Source organism: Polyodon spathula, chromosome 3, assembly GCF_017654505.1.
Source record: "Polyodon spathula isolate WHYD16114869_AA chromosome 3, ASM1765450v1, whole genome shotgun sequence".
NCBI lineage: Eukaryota > Metazoa > Chordata > Actinopteri > Acipenseriformes > Polyodontidae > Polyodon > Polyodon spathula.
Window position 1 is genome coordinate 80,010,091 of NC_054536.1, and position 20,935 is coordinate 80,031,025.

Here is a 20,935-nt window from a genome sequence, read left to right on the forward strand (position 1 = left end):
GTTGTTTGCAGCTTTATTGTTTTATGTGTCTGCTCTCTAAAAGACTTCCAGGCACTTCTTACTGTAAGGCTGTGTTCACCCATTCGTCAGGGTGCCTGATTTTCCATTCTTGGGAATGGCAAATTCTGTTTTTCAAAATGACCAATTCCGTTTTTAACAATGTCATTTAAACATAAATAACATTTTTACATTAAATTTACTGAATTCAATTTTTTTAAGTCCCAGAGATACTGTAGTTTTCAGGAAAAATCTTTCTTAAAGCCGTCCACTAATAACAATGCACTGTAGGTCAGTTAACAAATAAAGGTGTTTTGTTAAAAAAACTTAATGATGGCATTACAATATTCAGACTAGTTGAAAACGAGGGACTTACACTTATCTCTCTCATCTGTAGTTTCATCTGCAACACAACAAACTGGTTTACACTGTACTAGTTGTAAAACTGCTAGCATGTGTTTCTCATATGCCCTGGACAGATAGAGTTTCCTTAGTTTCAGCAGGGCTCTTCAACTAGTTTTTTTTTAACTTATGGGGGCCAGATTGGAAAAAAGTTAGGAGTAGGCAGGCCAGAGTATTTTACTCTGCACATTTTTAAGCAATAATAAATATCATGTAACTTAATGTTCATATATTGAACAAGACTTACATATTTTACCAAATGAATAATACTTTAATAATAGAACAGTGTGAGAATTTAATGGAGACCATTAGAAACATTTAAAAATGTACCTGACATATTAATAGTATAATTTAAGAAGAGATCAGCGCTTCTACTTTTGAGCTTCTAACTACTGTGCCCTACAGACACGTATTTCTAAAAGCTCCTTGTTTGGTTTCGAGATGCCTTTTCATATTGGCTTTGCGGTCGGTGCAGTTGGTAAAATAAATAAGTATTGGTCCACTCATTGTTGAATCTACAATTTGCACCATTTTCTGTTCTTAATACACTAGCTAGAGTAGAGAGCCATGTTAAAAAACTCAGGAATTAATAATAAATGAGAAATAATCAGTTATAAAGCTAAAGGTCTCACCTCGACCACCGTGCCATTTCCTTGTGTTGAGCGGGTGACGGAGTAACGGATTTGGGATAATAACTAAATAAATTAATACATCAATTCATATATATATTTTTTTTAATAGATGCAGTTGAAAAGCAAAATTCCAATCCCAAAATGCCAATTCAGTGATTCCGTCTGATTTCGCGATCAAGGAAAATCAGTAGGCCTACAAACTTGTTAAATTTACAGATGACACAAAAATAGGAGTGGCAAACACCGTTGCAGAAGCAAAGGTCATTCAAAATGATCTAGACAGCATATAGAACTGGGCAGACACATGGCAAATGACATTTAATACAGAAAGGTGTAAGGTACTGCAGGCAGGCAATAAAAATGTGCATTATAAATACTAAATGGGAGATACTGAAATTGAAAAAGGAATCTATGAAAAAGACCTAGGAGTTTATGTTGACTCAGAAATGTCTTCATCTTGGCAATGTGGGGAAGCTATAAAAAAGGCCAACAAAATACTAAGATACATAGTGAAAAGTGTTGAATTCAAATCAAGAGAAGTCATTTTAAAACTTTACAATGTATTCGTAAGACCTAGAATACTGTGTTCTGGTCACCTCACTAACAAAAAGGATGTTGCTGCTCTAGAAAGAGTACAAAGAAGAGCGACCAGAATTATTCCAGGTTTACAAGGCATGTCATATGCAGACAGGCTAAAATAACTGAATCTGTTCAGTCACTACGTGACGATCTGGTTCAAGTTTTCAAAATTCTAAAAGGTATTGACAATGTCAACTCAGGGTACTTTTTCAACCTGAAAAAAGAAACAAGTCACAAATGGAGGTTAGATAAAGGGGCATTCAGAACTGAAAATAGGAGGCACTTTTTTACAAAGAGAATTGTGGGAGTCTGGAACCAACTCCCCAGTAATGTTGTTGAAGCTGACACCCTGGGATCCTTCAAGAAGCTGCTTGATGAGATTCTGGGAACAATAAGCTACTAACGACCAAACAAGCAAGATGGGCTGAATGGCCTCCTCTTGTTTGTAAACGTTCTTATGTTCTTAAATGAATGGCTGCAGTAGGAGAACAGTGTAGTGTTAGGTAACTGAATACTGCACTATTCTCCTAATGCATGCCATTCAACACATGTATTAATTAAATTAGTGGTTCTCCCCCGTACCCCTGCTTTCTTCCACAGCAATATGTAAGAATCTAAAACATGCTATTAAAAGCTGGATCAATTCTTCAATAGCTGCCATCTTTCAAGATACCTTGCAAGATATTGTAACTATCCAGTTCACAGATCATATAAATGAACTGTTTGCAAACTGCACTGTGAACACAAACAAATTCGGTCCTCACACAAAATGGAAAAGGTCCAAAAAAGTGAACTTTAGCTTGCATCCAACCAAACTGGGTCACTTTGTTGGCAGATAAGCGTGAACAGCAAGCATATTGATACATTGTTTCAAACTAAACAAACTAGACCGAGTCTGCTGGAAACAAATCCAGTGTTAATACAGCCTAAGTGCCATAAGAAATGTTTATCAATTTTGTATGCAAAATGCTGCATTGCAGCAGTGGATAACGATAATGTACAGTCAGCTATAAGGAGATTTAATATGGAATGCAAACTTTTAAATCGATCTGTTAAGTTTCTGATTATTTCAGGTGTTTAATGTAGGATTGTGAGCTAGATTCTCTACAGCCTCAACCTTGTTGGAAATGTGGATACTGTACTATTATTATTATTATTATTATTATTATTGATACATGGTAAACAATAATGTTCCTGTAAACTTTGTTTTATTGTACACAGTGAGTGCTTGAGACCGTATCATAAGATTAGGTGGTGGCACGAGGCCCATGTATTATAAGTGTAACTAGAATGGAAGTTTCTGGGGAAACTTCATCTGCGTTGTATAAAGCGAGCATTGACATTGTTTGCCTGTATTTACAGTATAATTGTAAATCTCGAAAAACTACTCACTTCTAAATCTTTTGTAGTCATCTTTGTGTTACTTTAGTATAAATAGATGTTAATTTGGATTCATATGTTGTTTTTTTTCTGACTTTATGTGAACGAAAAGACACACATTTGCCCCTTTTCCCATTGGAAATAGTGATATTTTGAAATATCACTGTCCTGGTCACAAAAGCAAAGTTTGTGGGGAATAATAGCCATTTTCTATACTTTTGAGGCATAAGCAATTAGGAAATAACACTTACTACCCACGAACAAAAAAAAAAAAAAAAAATTGTTACACAGTGTAATTAATACAAATGTTTACCTCAGTATTCCATACGTGGTTTGGTAGCCAGTTGTTCAGTATCCCAGCGGCGCTGCAAACAACACTCTCTCTCTCTCTCTCTCTCTCTATATATATATATAAGACTTTGACTGGGCCACTGTAGGACATTCACCTTTTTTGTTCTTGAGCCACTCCAATGTTGCTTTGGCCTTGTGCTTGGGATGATTGTCCTGCTGAAAGGTGAATTTCCTCCCAAGCTTCAGATGTTTAGCAGACTGAAGCAGATTCTCTTGCAGTATTTTCCTGTATTTTGCTCCATCCATTCTTCCTTCAATTGTAACAAGATGCCCAGTCCTTGCTGATGAGAAGCATCCCCCCAGCATGATGCTGCCACCACCATACTTCACTGTAGTGATGGTATGTCTTGAGGCATGGGCAGTGTTAGGTTTGCGCCACACATCGCGCTTTGAGTTTTGGCCAAAAAGCTCTATCTTGGTCTCATCTGACCACAAAACCTTTTCCCACATCGCAGCTGGGTCGCTCTCATGCTTTCTGGTAAACTCCAGACATGCTTTCAAATGGTATTTTTTGAGTAATGGCTTCTTTCTTGCCACCCTCCCATACAGGCCAGTGTTATGCAGAGCTTTTGATATGGTTGACTGGTGCACCATTACTCCACTCCTAGCCACTGAACTCTGTAGCTCCTTCAAAGTGATTGTTGGCCTCTCTGTGGCTTCTCTCACAAGTCTTCTTGTTTGAGAGCTGAGTTTTGAGGGATGGCCTTTTCTTGACAGTGCCTGGGTGGTGTGATGCAGCATCCATTTCCTGATTATTGATCCAACTGTGCTCACTGGGATATCCAAACACGTGGATATTATTTTGTTCCCTTTCCCTAATCTATGCATTTGTATTACTTTATCTCTAACTTCTGTAGAATGCTCTTTGGTCTTCATTTTCCTTCAGATTCACAGCCTTACCAATGATCCTTCAACAGTGGGGTTTTTACCAGAAAATGTGACAGCAACTTTAATAGTTCACAGGTGGAGGCCAATGGTAAGGTAATTGTGTCCTCGTTTGGGCAATTTCTTTCATCGGTGCAAACTGGGAGCTTCCACAGCACAGGGGTTGAATACTTATGCAAGCAAGATATTTCAGTTTTTTATTTTTCTTAAAAGTATTTCCCAACATAAAACCAATGTCACCTTACAATAACTGATTATGAGTTTCAGTGTTTAAAAATAAAATATCAAAACAGAACCAAATTTCAATGTACCATTTGTAATTCATTAATATGAGAGAACTGGTCAGGGGTCTGAATACTTTTGCAAGGCACTGTATATATACAGCACCTTGCAAAAGTATTCAGACCCCTCTCCAATTCTCTCATATTACAGTAAGTTATAATATCATGTTCTGCAACCATAAAATGCTAAACTGAAATCCAAAGTGTTTTGGGTGCCGTTTGAAGTGACTCAAGTAATTATTAAATACATGTTGCTTAATAAAAACCATTAGAGTGTAGATTTAATCAATGGGGGAAAACTGAAATCACTAAAATATTTTAACTAACAGTATTTACTTGGCCCCTAAATTTTTATTTGACGACAAAATTTAAAAATTTAGGAGCCAGATGCCCCTAAGGATATTGGCCAACTTTGTATATAAGGCTGTGATTCTATCTCCGGTTTCTGGTGTCATTTATAAAATCACCAAAAACCCTTGATAGAGTTACAGCCTTAGTATACACAGCATATGACTAGAATTATTATTAATCTGAACTTCCTTTCAAAATCTATGCAGTGACAGTTCTAAAAGCAGAATCCGATGTACCCAGTTTTCTCATGAATAAATCCTTTGGCAGTTCATTTATAAAAGAAATAGCTACTTTTGGAATGTCATTAACATGCTACATCTGCCACTGCTAAATAGAATAGGTAGGGCATAGGTAGTATAGAACAGTCACTGGAATAAGTGCAACACAATGCTACTTCCCTCTGTGAAAGGGCCATGCTGTACCTTCACCTACTGTACCCACTTTTAAGAACAAAAAAACAGTAACATACAAACGTGTCAGATAAATTGACAAAAATAAAAAATACACAATAACTTTCCATACCCATACCAGGTGCAGCTAACATTTCCTGTATGGATACCCATTTCCTGTATGGATAGCCATTTCCTCCACATTATTCTGACCCCCAAGTCATATGGTATAATATGGTATAAATGTAAGTTCCCCCATCCTGGTACAAAAATTGTGTAAGCTTAATGGCAACTGCTGTTCCTTGCATGGCTATCTGGTCATAGTGTTTCGCTTCTCCCGTGGACCTAGACACTTGGATCCAGACCAAACAAGCTAGGATTTCCTGGCAATTGGTAAGCACAGGAAGTACAGATACATTTGTGGCCTATTAGACTTGATGCAGGGGGCTGCATGCGGAAGCAAATGAATATTATACACCACAAATCCATTTTGACACAACATGAAAGGAGGAGTATAGCTTGGGTATATTAGGTAACCCCCCAAAAGCTTGGATAACCCTTTTAGTGGTGTTCTGTGCAGTGGTAATTCATTAAAACATTTAAATTAATTACAAAATAAATAAATAAATAAATAATAATTTCAGATCAAAAGGGACAAGTTGTTTCTTTACTTAGTATATCCCCTACAGGTATATAGTGGAGGCAAGTTTTACATACATATAAAGAACATACATCTACAGAACAGTTATGCAATTGTTATAAACTTTGCTGTATACATTCTTTAGTACAAGCTGTTAAAGGTATCAGAATATGGGGTACATGGATGAAGAGGCATGAATTACACCGTGTAACAATTTTTCTTTTTTTTTTTTTGTTCCTGGGTAGTAAGTGTTATTTCCTAATTGCTTATGCCTCAAAAGTATAGAAAATGGCTATTATTCCCCACAAACTTTGCTTTTGTGACCAGAACAGGTAAATTTCAAAATATTACTATTTCCAATGAGAAAACGGGTGCTTTTGGGTCTTTTCGTTCAAATAAAGTCAGAAAAAAACAACATATGAATCCAATTTAACATGTATTTATACTAAAGTAATACAAAAATGACTACAAAAGATTTAGAAGTGAGTAGTTTTTTGAGTAGTTTTTAAATTTACAGTATAACTACTCACTTCTAAATCTTTGGTAGTCATTTTTGTATTACTTTAGTATAAATACATGTTAATTTGGATTCATATGTTGTTTTTTTCTGACTTTATGTGAACGAAAAGACACACATTTGCCCGTTTTCCCATTGGAAAAAGTGATATTTTGAAATATCACTGTCCTGGTCACAAAAGCAAAGTTTGTGGGGAATAATAGCCATTTTCTATACTTTTGAGGCACAAGCAATTAGGAAATAACACTTACTACCCAGGAACAAAAATTGTGTTACATAGTGCTATTTAACGTAGTGGGAACTCAAGCTGAGAAAAACTGAACCACATTCCATCTTGAGGGTCTGGTGTTTTTCCTTCTTTTTTTCTATTTTACTCAAAGCCCTCCTCCTTCAAAGAGCTCCCCTGCTTATTGGCTTTCCCCTAGGCGAGCTGCTGCCTCTGCTTTATTCCAGAAGCTTGTTATTATGAGTAATATGAGGTTCTTAGCAGCTCCATGACACTTCCAGGAACAGCCAGCTATTTAACTGTTTTGTTATGCCAGCTCATGACAGGCAGTTAAACAACTGCGCACGCACACACACACACACACACATGCACTGACAACACCACTTCAGCTCTGAAATGGGGCCTCAATGGGAGAGTTTGAGTAGGCAGAATGCCTTCCCCTGTTCTCCCTACCAACTGGAGCACAAGACGTTATGATAAACATCACACATGAAACCAGACACCAACAGCACATTGTGTTCCCTCACAGACAAAAACAACCCACTCCTGCCCGCTTAGAGTAAACAGTTAATCCTCTTGTTTATTAAACTTGGAATTCATTAGCAGTAAAAGGCTTTTAGTATGACTGGGGACAAAATTAAATGATTAAAAAATGATTTGAAAAGACATGGTGCTGCTCATTAAGACAGCCTAGAAACAGAATACAGAAAAAAATGACTGACACTTTCGTTTTCTCTCTTCAGTCTTGGGTTCGAGTGCAAGGCACAGTGAAGAGGTCAGTGTGTTAAAAACTTTCACATGCTCTTCTCAGGTTAAATGTTTAGAAACTTTAAACCCACCAGCATGTGGCATCTCATTTCTAGTAGCTCTGTTTGTTCCAGGTTTTACAGTTACTTGACCAGAGGCACATGCAGGTTGGGCAGAGCAGGACATAAGCCTCCTGTCACCCAGTCCTAAGAAATTACCAATAGGCCACAGTGTGTAAAAAGGGATCAAAGCTGTTAACCATTAGCCTGCTGTGGTTAAGATGTTCTAAGAGTAGATTTTTCTTTCTTAGTAGTGATAATCCCTGCCCACCCATCCCCAAAAAGACATAAAATAACACGTTAATGCAAGGCATCAGCACATAAATGTTCAGTCTGCTTGATAAGTTTTAATTTGCGAAAGTCAAATACTTATTCAAATAAACGTTATTTGGAAGTGTACAAGTTCCTTCATTTTTTTTTTTTTTACACTGCAAATGTTTTTGGAGTGATTTTTTTTTTTTTTTAAATGAAAGCACGGCTGTTAGGTCTTAACTGTGCTGCTCTAAAATGTTATTTGATTCTAAAGACCTTAGGGACAAGGATTTACTAGAAATAGGGAGAATACTTTCTCTAAACATAAATTTAAAAAACGGTTTCAGTAGTTTTATTTTGAACTGAAGCATGGTAGAGATCAGAATCTGACTTTCTGAAAGACATTATATATATATATATATATATAATATAAATATATATATATATATATATATATATATATATATATATATATATACACACACACACACACACACAACACACACACACACACACACTTGTAGTCAAAAGTTTACATACCCCAATGGAAACCCCAAAAGAATTTTAGGAAAACTCTTTTGTAGCAAAAGTTTAGCTTTTGTGGATGAGGAAAAAAGGTTACAAGAAATTGATGTCTACAGTTATTTATTTCAGCAACTTTTTGCAAAACTCCAAAAATGCTGATTCAAAAGTATTCATACCGTTTGATGCTATGATAATATTGTTTACAAGGTGCTAGAAATTTCAATATGATAATGCAGAACCTAATTCTAGAAAAGTCTACAAAATGCTGGATTGTAGGTTAACATTCTTAGAGAGTATAAAAGGGTAGGCATATGATGATTCCTGTCATTAGCAATAAGTCAATATGGGGAAAAAGTAAAGAGCTATCTGAAGACCTTAGGCAGAAAATTACTTACAGTTATAAAGCTGGAGAAGGATACAAGAAGATTTACAAGCATGTGAGTATCCCAATTTCAACTATTGTTTCTATTATCAAGAAGTACAAGACTCATGGTACTGTCACAAAGCTCCCTCGGTCTGGAAGAAAGAAGGTTCTTTCACCAAGAACAAGTAGAAGAATTGTGAGGAAGGTTAATAATAATCTGAGATTGACTGCCAAAGATATTCAAAGTGAATTGGATGCAAGTGCCTGGGGTTTCCATTTCAATCACAGGTCGAGTATTGCATGGTGAAGGTCTCAATGGTCACAGACCAAGGAAAAAGCTACTCTTAGGAAAACATCACATGTACAATCGCTTAAAGTTTGCAAAACGACATTTGAATAATGGATATGAGTTCTGGTCAAAGGTTTTGTGGAATGATGAAACAAAAATCAAGCTATGTGGTCACGCTGGTAGTCATTACGTTTGCAGAAAGTCTGGTGAGACATACAAAGAAAAGAACACCATACCTACTGTCAAGCATGGAGGTGGTAATATCCGGCTGCGGGGCTGTCTTTCCTCTAATGGCACAGGACGCTTAGTTCCAATACATGGTAAAATGGATTCCACAGCATACCAAAAGATACTGGCCAATCATCTGAAACCTTCCGCTACAAAAACTGGTTTAAAACGCAACTGGACGTTCCAACATGACAACAATCTAGTCTTGATCTAAATCCAGTTGAGAATCTTTGGTATGAGTAGAAGGCTGTGCACAAGAGAAGTCCTTGGAATTTGAATGAACTGGAACAATTTTGCGTTGACAAATGGTCAAAAATCACAAAAGAATCATGCCAAAAGCTCATTGACAAATATCCTAATAGTTTAAAAGAGGTTATTGTTGCTAAAAGGTGCCTCAACTAGCTATTAATGTCATTTTCCTTCTCAGGGTATGAATACTTTTGAATTTCTGGAGTTGCTTAAATAAATAACTGTATACATCTATTTCTTGTAAATATTTTCCCTATCTACAAAAGCCAAATTTTTGCTACAAAAGATTTTTCCTATAATTATTTGTTTGAGAAATTTCTAGGAATTACACATTTCCATTGGGATATGTCAACTTTTGTATTAAGGCAGGATGGTAGTCCTGCCATAGTTAAGGCTACAATGTTCTTTTCATTATAAGCCCTTATATTGTGCAGCTCCAAAAATAAGGTTAAGTTTAATCAATCTGCTTGCCATTTTTGATTTCAGCTCTGACTGGTAGGCTCATTTATTTCTACAAGTTTTGTGTTATTTGTTGTTTTTTTGTGTAAGTTTGGTGCGGGAGAACAGTTTTTATTATTCATGTGAAATTGTTTCCTAGTGGTTCTGGGCTGTCTTGGTAGACCATTTGTCCTGTCATTCAATATGCCAACATTCATGTCATTGCTAATGTCATTACTGATGTCATGTATGACATTATATCTATGTGATGCATAGGCATAATATGGATGAGTTAAGGTTGCATGCCTTAACATCCCATTTCCTGACTTTTGTGATTTTTATAATAATAATAATAATAATAATAATAATAATAATAATAATAATAATATAATAATAGATGGGCTTCAGTGAGTTACAGGAAAATAATTCCAAACTTAATTATTGAGCTTATTGCTTATTTTAGTTTTTCACTGTTCTACGTTCTTTGAATGCAACTGTTCATTTAACCATTTTTTTACACAACAGTACTCACACATGTTTGGTCACCATCATAACTGTTGCACGAAACCGGAGTGTAATAATCCAGCACCGCTGCTTTAACCATTTGTATGTCAGCTGACAAGTGTTCAGCTGATATCCCATCATACTAATATAGTATTAGGCAGTGGATTGTGTTGATCGCCAGTTTATTTTGACCCCCTGCATTCATTGTCACTATTTTTGCTTTGAAAATAATCACTTATTTTTTTAGCAGTCAGTTTAACGTTTCAGCCTCTTCAAGTGCTTAAAAACAGAAAACCCACCCCTTCAACTCTCTGATTGGTTGAATGTTGTGTCAAGATGTAACACAGCTGTCATGTGGTTCCAAGATTTTTTTTCACCCAAAAACCCCAAAAGTGATCTAGTCTGCTAGAATCGCATAATCCTTATTGTTAAAGGCACAGTAGCATCTGGAGGGCAGGCCGATCAGGTTTCTTCAGCCGGGCGGGGACAGACACTATATACAGTGCTCCCTCGCTATAACGCAGATCTCAGGGGACACACAATATGAGCGTTATACTCGAAGAGCGTTATAAACAAGGAAGGGGGGCACCGTGGGACACATGACAGCACACATATGACTAAAACACAAAATAAAATAACTCCCTCTCTGTAATGCACATATAGTGAAGCAAAGATGGTCTTTCTGTGAATTAACCATGCATAAAGCACCATGTAATCAACGCTAGATTTTTTTACAAAACAAACAAACAAACAAAAAGGTAACACTCCCACTCGTGGATCATTTTAATTAGTATTTTTTAATCTATAACTAGCCTGGCTAAACTGCGGTCGGGAGTTCAGTTCGAAGTGACAGACAAGCAAACTAAGTGCGAGAAGGAGAGCGGGTCGGCAGAGGGGAAGAGGGAATGGGCTCGCCCCAGGTTTGGCTGCCGGAGCAGGGCTGAAGTGAAGCTGAAGCGTCTCGTCTCCCTGAGAAAGCAGCAGCTTCTCTCACAGCAAAAAAGTAAATACATTAGGAAAGATAACCACGTGATAGGCCTAACATTTATTTAGTTATAAAACGAATGCCGAATAAGATGTCTGTGTTACAAACGGAAGTTTGACTGAGAAGTTGTTTACAGTTTGAACATCGGTACTGTATTTACTGTAGAAATATTGCATGATTTATTTTATTTTAATTGTTAATCGGCATATTTTAATCTTTCAAGAAAAGGTCTAGGATAGAAGACAATTTGTCTTCCTAGAAGACTGTACTGACCAGTTTTCAAACCAGAACTAAATCGAAAATGGAATACAGTTTTAAAGGTAGTATTTACAGAATACCAAATACATCAAGTTAACTGAGAACTTGTCTGCTGAAATAGTCAGCTTATTAAAAAAATAACAAGAAAAGTAATTAATATGAAAGTTAAAAACTCAACAAATGACATTAGCATGGAGGTGCCTTTTGGAGCTGGCATCCTTTAATTGGATGTAAAAACAGTTTTTCTTGAGGAAAAAAAAGCGTCAACCCTATTTATTTCTACAATACATTTTTGTGTACTCCTACATATGATAAATTTCAGGATACTTTTTTTGTGTTTTTAAACTTTGATATAAGATGTCCTTTGTATTTTCTGGCTACTAGCACAACTCTAAGCGGTGCACACACTGTAGATTGTGCAGCGGTAGTGCTCTATGGTATTTAATGGTAGGTAGTAGTTTAAGCCATATTAGCTTGATTTAAGACATTTCATTTGCAGCTTGCTGTACAGGACAAGCGAGAGGAGGCGGTGGGAAACCACACATAAAATAACAGATTGAACCAAAGAAAAAAAAATACCCGGGCGGGAAACCAGAAACATACAGTACATATTCTTTATTTTGGATTTGCATGATATGCGGAAATTGAGGATTGAGATTACTGTAAAATGGTAAACATTCCACCCCCCCACCCCCCCACCCCCCCACCCCCCCAAAAAAAAAACACATGATAACAAGACTTCAACGATTAAATGCTTCATGAATTTTTTTTTTTTTTGAAGTGTTCTTCTCACATGAGACTGAAATACTTTCTAAAGTATGAATAATAAATAGTAACAGGAAAAACACATTTAATGACACTTTGTGGAGATTTGGGAACAAAATAGGCAATGAGTGTGTCAATTTTGACAGGAATACACTGAGCAATAAACAGACATGCTTTATCTCTTCCCTTTTATGCTGGTAGAACACAGGAAACTAGCCAGGCATATATTTAGTGCTGGGTACAGAAGGCTGTTTTCTCTTGAGTTCCCACTATCCTGTGTTGGGAGGGGTGGGGGGGGGGCTGTTCTCCTCAAGCCAGTCTGGAGCCAGTCTACTCTAACCAGCTCCAGCTGGCTGAGTGCTACTAAAAGTTTCCCACTCAGTACAACATACGAGCGTGCTGGGGCCTGTCCCTCCTCTCCCTGCCTGCATGTCAAAGCTACGCAGAGACAGGCCCGTGACGTCACAAGCAGCACTTCCTGCCTGCACCGCACTCAATGAATGAGCCGCTACGAACCAGAACACTCTGGTTTCTCTGCAGATATTTGTTTACTCAACAGTGTGTGCCAGGACTGTAATCTGATTACACAGGGTAAGCTGACCAACCTTACCAAAAAACTTTTTTTTTCCCCCTTTATTACTATGAATAAGAAACAGCAACACCACCACTTTGATTCAGGATCAAACTGAAATGCGTGCTTCTCTGCTTCCACTTAGATTTTTAAATAAATAACTTCAAGCAAGTGGGGCACATTGTTCCTAGCCTGTTTTGTCCTGTTACACCAGACAATATTTTTTCAGGTGATGCATTTCCTCACAATGCATGAAGACTGAGGATCTTAAAGTGCATGGTGGCAACTGCCCGGGTATTCTCGCTTTGTTATAATGTCTAAAACATATTTTGAGGGGAAACAAAGAATTAAAATGCACAGTACATTTTATACATATACAGTACTTATGTATATTTACTGAACTTAACATTAGCTTTGCGATGCTGGTCAAAACTGTAGCTCAGGTAGAACAATACATTGATAGTAGGGCCTGGTAAGGAGGCACCAAACTTGCAGAGGACAAATAGATAGCTGTCTCTGTTAAACCTGACAATGTTAACTCAATCAGTCCATCTCCCTGTATTTCTGTGCAGTATACAAATTATGCTTTAGCAGTCTTATCAACCCATCTAATATATCAACTAAACCACAATCCAGCAATTGGGAGGGCAAAAGGAATGTGGTTCTACTCACTCCTGTCAAACAAATAATGTTGCACTGCAGGCAGGCAGGTTCAACTGAATAATACTGTAGGCTCCAGAGCATGTGACATTTAACAGCAATGTTCATCCTAAGGCTTTGGAACACAAAGATTGCTACAAGGTAAGTGCTGATTTTTGGCAGGTGCCTTCTGTACACTGCCTTGTGTCAAACCATATATTTTTTCTTGAATTTTAAGATTATGGCTTAGTGGTTCTGTAGTGCTGTATAAGCCCACAGTTTGTCTGGTATTCAAATATGATACCTGCATGCAAACATTGCAAACCAAATTAACTTGATCAGCAGACATTGAGTGTGCTTTGCTGCCCCCTTGCTTGAGTGACAGAAGGAGGAACTGCAGGTCTTGGATTCTAAAATACGCTCACTATTACAGTATTTACGAACATGTTTACAAACACCTTGTCTTTGTGGCATGCCAAGTCCAATGAATATTACCTTTTAGAACCACCTAACAAAAAATAAACACGACTAGCTGCAGAATGGTTTACAGCATTTAAAAGATACAGACCCAGCACATACAAAGCCTACATTGGAACCAGAGCATGAAACAACATCAGCTGACCCACATACACAAAACCAAGATAGAGAAAAGGACTTTTTTCTTAAAAATTCATTCATTTCGGACAAAAGGTCTGTTCACATTGTAAAACCAGCAATGGACTGCTTTGGACTTTTCTTTTAACTGTACTTTAAAGTGTAACTAGCATATAAAATACATTTTTTGTTGACAACATATAAATACAGGATGTTACAATACCTTTCTAAAAATGTATACATTGTTTCTTTTTTTGCTTAATTTCTAATAAAAATTGATTTGAAGTCCTTCTCGAGCAGACCTACCAAAAAACAATGCGATCTGGCAACTGCTGAAGGTGACGTCAGTTTGAGGACAAACAGGCTGCGGATCGCAATGGATCCGCCTTCTTTACCAAACGCTGAAGGTATTTTGTTCTCTACTGTAGAGCTGGAACAATAATCGATAATCGCGATAATTTGTTTGCAGAGAATTTTATTGTGTTAAAAAATGATCGATAAGTATAATTATCACCTGTGACCCAATGAAGCACGAAGCGGCACTGAACTGTCTGCATGAGATGAAAACATGACCTGTGTGAGGACTGCATACATTGGGGAGTTATAGAAAGTGTTGATTTTAAACAATATGCTTAGGACATTAACTTACATCATGGTGGTTTTCAAACATAAAACACAAATAGTGTTGTTTGTAAATAAAAAAATAGTGTTGTTTGTAAATCAAACTCTAGCTCACTGTAAAATTACTGTAGAAACTTTTGACTTTTAAAAATGGAAACTTTTTTTTAACGTAAATTGGAAACAAAATAAAACAAAAGAAACACAACCATATGGTAAAATATAGCATAAACAACGTGTTGCTTCTTTATTTTAAACTACTGTAAAGACATGAGTACTACACTGCAGCCTCTGCACCGCATGGGGAACAATAAGCAGGTCATTTCTGCAGTTTAAATGTTCAGTGTCAAATTTAATCAGTGTTCAATTTAATCTACATTTCCTTTTATTCTTGGTTTTCTCTCAGCTTGGCAGTGTGGTATAACAGTGTTTTCATGTGCTATGATCCAGTCAAGCCTCTTGACCTTATGTACTTTGCTGGTTTACCACTCCAAGCTAGGTAACTGCTCCACTACTGTTTTATTTCAATTTACTACATTCTCGTGTGAGTTACCTGGGAGAAACTAGTCTGGCAAATAAATAAATAATAACAACAGTCGGTAACAACTTGCAATGTTCTATGTCCGTCTATGAATACATATTAAAAAAAAAATATAGTTGAGATCAATTTTTTTTACCTTTTGTAAACCATACACTTATACTTATGGCTGTATTAGCTTGGAATGTATTATCGTAAAAGTACACATTTTTTCTTAAAAGCCTTTGCCTCTGAAAAACAAAAACCCACTAATTCTACTCTGAACTTTTACACAAAACATTTTAGTTTAACAAATCCTAAAATGCTTTTCATTTGAAGTGTAAAACACTTAAGGCTTCACAGGACAAATGTGCGTTGTTCTTTGGACTTAAGAGGCCACCATACTTTGCAGTACATATTTGAAAAGCATAGCAGTTTTATGCAATGCAACATGTAAAAATGGTTCCACTGCTCCCTGCATCCTCTTTAAAAAAATAAATAGCAGCTGAGGTCTCACGATCTCCTGTACATTGTGTATGTCCCTGGCATTAGAGCAACTCAGTAATCTATCAGAGCATCTTACCTGTTGACACTCACAGTCAAGTATTTTATACTAAGCTAACCTTGTTACTTTCTTTTAGACTAAAGGTACTCTGTTTCTTTTACACTAAGGAAACCTCGTTGCTTCTTGTTGTTTCCTTTATAGTTTTTTTTTTCTCGTTTGTTGTATATTAAAGAGTGCTGTTTTTTATTTTCTGTTTTTAAAGTACTGCTTTCTTTGCACCTGTATACTTTCCCGGGCGCTCTTGCTGCCACAGACGCTGGGAACCTCTGAATTGCAGTACTGTATATTGATTTTATGTGTGTATTTCTATCAGAGTCCCAAGACTCCTCCCTCTAGTGGAACCCAGTGGTACTACAGCTGCCTGTTCCAGATATAATGCAAACTGTCTTTGAATTTATCTTTAATTCTTCATTGTCCAGGTTTTCCAGTATTGATACTGGAAGCTTTTTAATAAACATTCTTTGTATTTTTATCTCTTATACCTGCCTCCTTTGTTTTCATTTATTTGAGAAGGGCTTGAGTGGGGAACCTTACTTTATCTCTTTAGAAGATTTAACTTTCTGCATTGAACTTAATTGTTAACAGTGCAGTTACCATTTTGAAACTTCGAGGCTCCTCTTGCTCCTGGCAAATTTAAGATGTGGCGTAGTCAAGCTTTTGGTTTACTTACTAAATAATAATAAGTCCCCTCCTCAACCTGGCGTAGTCGGCAGGATTTTTCCCAAGGTGACAGGTATTTGTTATTGTCTTTATATAATTTTTTTTTTTGTTTTGAAGTATTTTCTTTATTTAATTGTTGTAAGACGAGGTGGTTGGAACAACATGTCGGGAAGGAACCAGGCATGGTCTGCAATCAAGAGATACTCTACAAGGGGGACAGATATATTTTGTTTGTATTTTAACTGTTGTTTTCTGGTCTTTTTATAGGCTAACGGACCATAGTGAGTTTACACCGGAAAGGGAAAGCTTGCTTGCTGGTGCCTCTCCCTCAGTAGTTTTAGATGTCTAACGACGTGCGCACGAACTCCGGAATTTGCATGAACAGTTGCAGTTAGTAAGAGTAGAAAGTTACCGGTTGGTTAATGAGCATAGGGCTGCAGTGTCCTCTGGTTCCCTGTCTGTAGAAGACACACACCAGTGTCCACATGAGGCAAATGTCTGTTTGTGAACAAGCCCTATTTATCTATCACCTTTTAGAGGGGGAGGCTCACTCTGAAATCAAATAAGATTTTTGAAATTTTATTAGAGCTATATGGGTGCTCACAGTCACAGACGGCTCTCCAGAGGAAGCAACATGAGGAAGAGACTATGAGAATTCTCCCATCAATGTCTCTAATGGAGGTAATAGTTTGCAAATATTCAGCTGGTATGCCTAATTCAGAAACTGTTTTGGGAGAACAGACGTGATTCCATGCTTCGGCGTAAATTCAAAACTTTAGTGCGGAATAATTCTTCTCTTTCTCTCCTTGATCTACATAGGGAAGCCATTCGCTGGGTGGAGGAAGGTGAATATGGATGTGAAAGATCAGGTGATCGGTGCCTCCTGCTAGGTAAGCTGAAAGTTCGAGGGCAGGAGCCAGTGCACATTGTAGCAGGTACCCTGTTAATGGTGCCATGCATATGCACACAGGTTGAGTCACTGTTTCCTGTGGATTTCCTTTTAGAACCACAGGGACCAGATGAAGGCAGCCTTCCAGCTAGTTTATTGGTTTCTCCAGCATTGGTTAAAGTAGAGAGAGGATTAGCTTATGTGCCTGTAGTCAATGTGGATACTTGTAAGCCTTGGCTTCCCCCATGTACAGTGGTGGGAACTTTGAATGCGGTTCGTACCCTTAGTGTTGGGGACTGAAATATTGAGATTAGTAGCAAGGTTACTGAACAGGGACATCTAGCCCATGTATATATCTATAGTGTGAGCATAGTACCTAACGATATTCCATCTGAATGTGACGCCTCTAATTGAGTGGGGTTGATCCCAGAACAAAAGGCACAAGCCAGTATAGTTCTGTTTTTGCTAAGGGTAGATGAGGCACCGGTACGTCGGCGTTATCGCCGGTTACCACCATCTCAGTATGAGGCTATAAAAACCCATATAAAACAGTTGTTAGATTCTCAGGTCATCCGGGAAAATAGCAGCCCCTATTCCTCTCCTATTGTCTCAGTGCAGAAGAAGGATCAGAGTCTGCGAATGTGTGTCGACGACCACTTACTGAATTCTAGAACACGTAAGGATGTCTATCCCGTGCCCTGAATCGAAGAATCTTTGGATGTACAATTAAGTACCGGTGGCAGAACAGGATTGCGCCAAGACAGCTTTTTGTACGCCCTTTGGGCTGTTTGAGTTTAATCGAATGCCCTTTGGGCTGTGCAACACCCCTGTCAAAGGCTCATGGAGTGTATATTTGGTGATAAATTCCATTCCTTGTTATTGTATCTTGATGATGTTATTTTTTCATCTACTGTACAGGAACACCTTCAGCGGTTGGAGTTGGTGTTAAGCAGGCTCCAGCATCAAGGGTTGAAGGTGAAGCTCGCAAAGTGCCACTTCTTTCAGAAAGAGGTAAAGTACTCTGGACATGTTGTCTCGGAATCGAGAGACCCAGAGAAAATTGCAATTGTCAAAGAGTGGCGTCGTCCTACAACCTTCAAAGAGTTGTGCTCCTTCCTTGGGTTCTTTATTACCTGCGATTCGTGGGTGGCTTTGTAAAGTTGGCTGCACCCCTCCATCGAGTGGGGATCAAGAAGGGGATAAGAGTTAAGAGTCACATGGAGTCTGCCTGGTCCCAAGGCTGCGAGGATGGTTTCCAACAGCTGAAGGCAAGGCTGGTGCCGGCTCCTGTATTGAAATTTTGTAATTTTGAAAAGTCCTTTGTTTTAGAAATTGACGTCAGTGATAGTGGCTTGGGTGCAGTGTTGGCACAGGAGCATGAAGGCAAGTTCCGGCCTACAGCCTATGCGAGTCGGCGCCTGAGACCGACTGAACGCAATATGGAGAACTACAGTTCAATGAAACTGGAATTTATGGCTCTTAAATGGACCTTTACTGAAAAGTTTCATGAATATCTCCTTGGACATCAATGTACGATTTACACTGACAATAATCCCCTATGCCACCTTCAGACAGCCAAACTTGGTGTCATTGAGCTTTGGGCTTCCCAACTTGCTTCCTTTAACTTTGAAATAAAATATTGCCCCGGGAGAGTGAATGGTAACGCTGATGTTTTATCCTGCCAGTACTTGGTTCATACAGCTTGGGGTACCCAGATACCAGATACCACTCCAACGTGAAGTTCCACCAGCCTCCATGATGAACATGGACACCAGGGCATCAAGCGCACTTTGCAGCTGGTTCGCCACTGTTGCTACTGGCCAGGTATGGGTATAGACATTGAACTGTGGTGTACAGAGTGTGAGCGCTGTGTGTTGGCAAACACCGTACAGACTAAACTGTGCACTTATATGGGCAGTTTGCAGGCAGACTGTCCTCATGAGATTGTAGCCATGGATTTTACAGTTTTGGAACCTACCAGTGATGGGAGGGAAAACATATTGGTACTAACAGACGTTTTCTCAAAGTATACCCAGGCTATCCCAATGAAGAACCAGTGGGTAATTAATGTTGCTAATATCCTGGTTAAGGACTGCTTCTGTCATTTTGGGGTGCCAGGGCGGCTACACTCAGATCAAGGCCGTAATTTTGAGAATGCTACAATTCAGCAGCTTTGTAAGACCTATAGGATACAGAAGAGCCGTACTACCCTTTACCACCCACAGGATAATGGGCAGTGTGAGCTGTTTAACCAAACCTTGCCTGATCTCTCGCGTACTTTACCCCCAGAGAAGAAGCGACACTGGCTGTAATTTCTTCATCAACTCCTGTTCGCCTATAATACCACGAAGCACCAGTGTACCTGTAAGAGTCCTTACTATTTAATGTTTGGTCGTGAACCTCAGTTACCAGTAGATTTTCTCTTGGGCTTCCCTCTTACAGAACTGGTGGATGGCAGTATGGAGGAGTGTATTCAAGCACACCAAGAAGGACTCCGTACCACGTACGAACAGGCAAGATGACAGTTGGAGTTCAGGGTAGGGCGAAAGACACACGTACCTGAAGGTAAGGGAACACTAATTATTGTTAATCAATTAATTATCTTCATCACTTCAGCTGTGCTGAACAAACTTTCCTTTAGGGTCCGTGTGCTTTGTTTCTTGTAGGCAGCCGTGACTGGATGTGTCGTCACATTGAGAACTATTCCAACATCTTTCCTGCTTTCGCAAAACTTGCAGCAATTGCAATTAGCATACCTGTATCTTGTGTACCAGCAGAACAGGGTTTTAGCTGAGTGTCAGAACAGAGTGCAGATCAGCAAACGCTCTCGTTTATGTGTGGATCATCTAACACGTATGACAATTTCAATGGAAGCTCCTGAGAATTAAGACTTTGATTTAGAAAGAGTATGAGTCATTTTTTGATCTGGGTGTGTAACAGGGCGAGCAGCCCTGTACAGTTATTTGATTTATTTGAGAATATGGTCTCCCCCTCTGCTCCTGTGTTATTTTGTGTTTATTTATATTTGCTGTATAAATGACGAAGAAAGCCGTGGTTACTGTTTTTCTATTTATTTAGTGTATTTAAATATGACAGTGTAGCCGCGTTTGTTTTGTTGTTTTGTTTCTATTTACAGTAGATGTGTTCTGGCAGAGACGAGATTGGCAGCCCGTCCTCTGCAAGGTGCTAATTTAAAAAATTGTGCAGAATGTTAACCCCTAGGCCATAGTAAATAAAAGCATGCAGCTCTCTGTACTCTGGGTGGGGTGTTTGAGAGGCGGAAAGAGAGCGAGAGTGAGAGAGGAGAGTACTGTGTTTGTTTTTTCTGTTCCTGCATTCTGGCCTGACGTCACTACTCGATGTCATCCTAGGGTGCTAAAAAGACAATTAATTCCTTGCCATTGCCGTTTCATCACAGTAAACGGTGGCCATAGACACATTTTACTTGTGCACATTTTACTTGTTTACTTGTGCCTTATTGAACGAAACCAAACAAAAACTTTAATTTAACTTTAAACACTTCAAATAAAAGAAATGTGGAAATGGCGTTGTAAAGTGAAGGGGAAAAAACCTCACCATTTTGGTTCTC